We start from the raw sequence: 6,000 nt of genomic DNA on the forward strand, positions 1-6,000 counted from the left end.
CAGACGAGTCCAAATGATTGATATGCAGAACAAATATAACAATGATCGTCGTTTGTTTAATGGAACGTTGTTGTGGACGCGTGATAATCTTCGTGAATCCCGAGAACAGGTCTCATCTTTAGAAGCTAAAATCAATCTCTTGGAAGAAGAATTGCGTCAAGCTCGTTCTTCTCAGTCTTCTGATGTTAGAGATTACATTCAGCGTCTTGCTAGGGAGAGAGATGACGCTAGGGCTGAGGCTGGTGCTCTTAGCAAAGCTTTAGCTGCGTCTAGGGATGATGGGTACGCCAAGCTGAGTCTGAGAGAAATCTTGAAGTAAATATGTATCGGCTCAACAAGGGTCTGGAGGTTTAAACAACGAGGTCAACCATCTTCGTCATTTGGATTCAATGAAACAGGTAGAATTAGATGCGAGTCAGTACGCCTTTCAACCCTTCAAGCGGATTATAAGAAGTTGTCAGATGAGTATGACTTTCTTGATGAAGCCCGTGATGCTGTTGTTAACGAATATGAAATAGCTTCGGCGAGAGTCGAAGGTATATGCTTATATTATCGAGTGTGATTCTGTAATTTCCTGGACCTAACCATCTGCATTTTTTTTTCCTTGCAGAGCTCCAGGGACAGCTTCGCACTGCAAATGAAGAGCTTGGAAGGCTCAATCTAAATTAGTGCATCAGGAAAGCCAGATTAATTATCACAAAGGTTTAGCTACAGCAAGGGACGAGGCTGCCCAAGCCGCTTCGAAGGAAGTGAGTCGCCTTTCCTCGTTGTTGTCAAAGGCTGAGATGATGAATACTGTTATTACGTACAAGGCTCGATGTCAACTAGTGGAAGAGACTAACAAGATTCTGGATAGACATGAGTATGATCTTAAGACCGAGCATGGCCTTATCAAGGCTATCCGCGCCGTGAGAAACCCCGCCCCTACATCTGGTTCTTCAGGGCCTTCCTCGGGTGGGAGCGTACCTTCATCGCAGAAGGGGAAGATTGCTAAACCTGCTGGTGGGGTTGAACTATCCAAGTAGATTATTGTAGAAAGTTGATCTTTGTTGATTATAAGGCTTCGTGAGATTCCTTTTGTATTTTCTTGTTCCCGCGTATCATTGCCAAGCCTGTAATCAACTTTTAATGAATTGATCATTGTTTTAATTTTTATCTGTGTTGTTTTTTTAATATTGTTACGGTTAATTTGGAATATAACTGAATGTAATCAAGGATAGCGAAGTGTTTGAGTGCGAACCCGAAGATATGTGTATCTTCGTGAACGTCTTGAGACCTGTCACCCCGCTGGCTAATCCTGGGCCAGAGGATTCCCAGACGGTGGGGGTCGGGGGGGCAGCGTTCTAGGATATGAGTTGTTTGGAATGTACATTCATTCCGTCAACCCGCTGCCATAAGATTGGTTGGGTATCTCTTTCTGCTGGATGCCTTCCCCATGGTCCTACACTTATAGACGCTGATAGGGGAGTCCCGAGAGATTGTAGGTGACTACTTTCCCCAAGTAAAATAAACAACAATTAACACAGTGTTTACGTGGTTCGACACAGAGTGTCTACGTCCACGGGTGAAAGAGGGTTAAAGTGTCTATTCAGTTTGTTGAGTTACATTTAGAAGAATTCCATTGATGGAACCTCTGAGGTAGTAAATAGCAAAAAATAGGAGAATGAAGTATTGACGCGGAGGTCATTTCTCTGTATTTACAGGTGTAGGGTTCTCGTGAGGTGTTGTATTTACACGGTCGTCTTGTTACTATGTTGCTCCATGTATTTGACTATTTTTTGCCAAAAGTTTGCTTGATTGATAGGTTGAGGTTTGCTATTCCTCTCTCAGAGATAGAAACATGTCGATCGCAAGCGTCGTTTTCTTCTTCTGGCGCTCTTCACGCAGATGCAGGTCTGCGTTTCTTCTACGGGTAGTATGGCTTGAGATATTTTGCATTCCATGGGTGTTGAGGATCTCCCCTTTTAGGTTGCGCAGATAATAAGATCCATTTCCTGCAACATCATGTATGACGAAGGGTCCCCCCCATGTTGGTGCTAATTTTCCCCACTTCTTTTCTCGTTGGTATTGGGGAATGGTCCTCAGCACATACTGCCCTTCTACGAAATTTCTAAGCTTAACCCTCTTATTATACTCCCTTGCTAGTTTCCTTTGATAGTTTTCCATTTTTTGTAGTGCTGCCTCCCTCCTCTCTTCTAGATCATCCAACTTTCCAACATCATGTCCGCTGTGAGGTTCTTCTCCCATGCTTCAGTTTCGTAGTTGGCATGATTATTTCTGTTGGGATAATAGCTTCGGCTCCATAGGTGAGTAAGAATGGGGATTCTCCCGTGGCTGATCTTCGAGTTGTCCTATAAGCCCACAAAACGTTGTGTAGTTGCTCACAACGCTTCTTGTATTCGTCAACTGCTTTTTGAGGATGAGTGCGAGGGTTTTGTTTGTGGCTTCTGCCTGACCATTGCTTTGAGGGTAAATTGGTGTTGACTTGTTCTTTCGAATTTTGAAAGTATCGAAGAGTAAGTCGATGTTTTTTCCCTGGAATTGCTTGCCATTGTCAGATACAATCTCAGCTGGTATGCCAAACCTGCAAATGATGTTTTGAAAATGAATGTGAAGACATCTGCGTCTCGGATCCTTGCCAGGGCTTTAGCCTCTACCCATTTGCTGAAATAGTCCGTGGCCACTATCAAAAATTCTCTTCCCTGATCCTTCGATTAGGGGACCCACGATGTCTATGCCCCATTTTGAGAATGGCCAAGGGATGTCTACTGGGTTCAACATTGTTGCGGGTGCGTGGATTTTTTTGGCGAAACGCTGGCATTCTTCGCATCTTCGTGACATTCTTGCAGCGTCTCGTATCATTGTTGGCCAGTAATATCCTTGAGTTTTTGCCTTATCTGCTAGGGATCTCATTCCGCTGTGATTGCCTGCGTCGCCGCGGTGTATGTATTTCAAAATCAAATGGCCTTCGGATCTGGATAGGAAGCGTAATAACGGTCCGAGAAAAGATTTTTTGTACAAAATATCTTTTATCAGATCATATCTTCCTGCCTTTGACTGTATTTTTCTGGCTTGCTTTAGATCCGAGGGTAGTATTCCTTCTTTTAGGATATGATGAATCTCAGATCTCCAATCTTCTTCTTTGCTGAAATCTTCATCTTGGTCTGCCTTAGTCATGATGTCGTCTTCTTGGAAATCATCCGCGATGAATTCTCTCGCGTCATCATCTGCAATATCTTCTTCTGCGTTGTTCCCTTGCTGTACAACGCAGAATTCTTGAATATCAATTGAAGGTTCGTAAATCCTGGTTACTTTGATTGCTTTGACGTCCTCGTTTCTGAGCATCGATGATATGTAGGCCAGGGCGTCCGCGTGCCTGATCTCCTTCCTTGCCAGGTGTCGGAATTTGATGTTTGGAATTTGTGATGCCAGTGTTTGCACCAATTCCATGTATTCTGACAATGTTCTATCATAAACATTATATTGCAACCCTATTTATCGGATGACCAGCTGCGAATCGCTTGTCAGACGCACGTCAGTTATGCCCATTTCTATTATCAACTGAAGGGCATGCACCACTGCTTCATATTGAACTATGTTGTTGGTATGCCCCTTGAATTCTAACCTGAAAGCATGTATGATCCTGTCTTCTGTTGGGGTGGTGATTACGATGCCTATCCCCGACCCTTCTTTATTTTTCGACCCATCTACGAAGACTTCCCATTGCCTAGGATTTTTTGGTTCCAAGATGTCTATAGGGTCTTTACTTTCGTCCATTTCTGGTAGTCCTGCTGCCTTCCGTCCTTCGATGATGACTTCTTCTTAGTTATCCAACGGTAAGTCTGCTAGGAAATCTGCTAATACTTGTGACTTCTGAGAGTGCTGTAACTCATGGATGATATTGAATTGATCTAGGTGAGTATTCCATTTTGCAATTCTGCCTACTTTCCCTGTGTTTTTAAGGACTGCTTCTAGCGGAGCTTTGCATGGGACGCGGACGTAGTGAGTCAAAAAGTAAGTTCTGAGTTTCAGGGTTGCCCATACTAATGCCAAGATGAGCTGTTCGATCTTCGTGTAGTTCCTCTCTGCTGCGTTCAGAGTCTTGCTGATGTAATAGATGGGATGCTCTATCTTCGTGTTGGTTTTAACCAATACCGCGCTGACTGCATCTTCTGTTGCTGCTATGTATAGTGCCAACACTTCATCGGGGTCTGGTTTTTTTAGTATAGGGATCTCAGCTAGGTATTCTTTGATATTTTGAAAGGCTTCCTCGCACTCTGCCGTCCATTCGAATTTGCTTCCTTTTTTGAGAATGTTAAAAAAGTGTTTGCATCTATCCGAGGACCTGGATATGAACCTCCCCAGCGCAGCCAGTGAACCATTGAGTTTCTGAACCTCTTTTAAGTTCTTTGGGGATGACATTATTACGATGGCTTCAATTTTAGCGGGATCAACCTCAATGCCCCTCTTCGTCACCAAATATCCGAGGAACTTACCGGAAGTTACACCAAAAGTGCACTTCTCTTGGTTTACCTTCATGTTGTGCTCTCTCATTGCTTGGAAAATATCTTTTTGGTCTTGGTGATGATCTTTGCGTAGCTTACTTTTGGCGAGCATATCATCCACATATACTTCCAGTGTACTTCCAATCCACGGTTTGAAAATTGCATCCACCATTCTTTGGTAGGTTTCCCCTGTGTTTCGAAGTCCAAAGGGCATTCTTACGTAGCAATAGAGGTCGTGCGGTGTATAGAATGTTGTATGTTGCTGATCTTCTTTTGTTAGGAATAATTGGTTGTATCCAGAGTATCCATCCATAAATGACATTTCTTTGTATCCTTCAACTGCCTCGAAAAGTTGGTCAATGCTTGGCAGTGGATAACTATCTTTTGAGCAAGATTTATTAAGGTTGGTGAAGTCGATGCATATCCTTACTCCGCCATTTTTCTTCGGTACGATGACCATGTTAGAGATTCATGTTGGGTACTTGACTTCTTTGATGAATCCTGCGTCCAGTAGTTTTCGGAGTTCCACTTCAACTGCTCGATGGTATTCTGTGGATACTTTGCGCACCTTCTGCCTAAAAGGGGGGGTACCTGGTTTTATTCGAAGTTCGTGATGAACTAAATTTGGGTCAATTCCCGGCATGTCCCCCAATTTCCAAGCAAAAATGTCCGCGTATTCCTTTAAAAGTTTGATTAGCGCGGCTTCTCTTTATTCATCCATCAAGGTGCCTATTTTGATCATCTTCGGGTTTCCCTCAGTACCTATGTTGACTTCTTTAGCTGCTTCGACAGGTGTAAACGTGGTTTTTGGTTCCCCCAAGAGAGGAACATTCTTTAATTGCTATTTGGTAGGCTCTCCGTCTTCTTTTGTCGCGGAGGTGCTTGCTTCTGCGCTGCCTGTGGTGCTAACGTTCAGAAGGCTTTTTCCGGAGATTTCTTCCAGATATGCATCTATGGTTTTCTTATTTTTGGCTCTTCGGGACCGGTGCTTCTCTTCCTGCTCATTATTGATCTGATTTTGTAAGGTCTGACATTCCCGCACAGTTACTTGATCTCCTTTAATTTCCATGACTCCTAGAGGTGTTGGGAATCTGAGATATTGATGGTAGGTTGCAGCTACTCCCTTGAGCTTGTGAACCCATCTTCTTCCGATGATGGCATTGTAGGGTGAAGGTGCATCTACGACTCTGAATCGAGTGTCCACTTTCATGGACCCCACGTCTACTTGCAAGACAATGTCCCCTAGGGGTTTTGTAGCTGCGCCGTTTAATCCATAGATGGTGTAGTAAGATGACAGCAGTTGCTCGTCGTTGAGTTCCATACGCTTGAACGTGTCATAGAACAGGACGTTGACCGATCTTCCTCCATCGATGAGAATTTTCTTGAAACTGCACCCTCTTATTGGGAGTGTGAGGACTAGAGGATCATTATGGTCTTCCATGTCTTCTTCCACATCGTATGCATCAAAAGTCATGGGCGCGTCCATCCATTGTTC

The sequence above is a fragment of the Papaver somniferum genome, unplaced genomic scaffold (assembly GCF_003573695.1).
Source record: "Papaver somniferum cultivar HN1 unplaced genomic scaffold, ASM357369v1 unplaced-scaffold_128, whole genome shotgun sequence".
Lineage (NCBI taxonomy): Eukaryota > Viridiplantae > Streptophyta > Magnoliopsida > Ranunculales > Papaveraceae > Papaver > Papaver somniferum.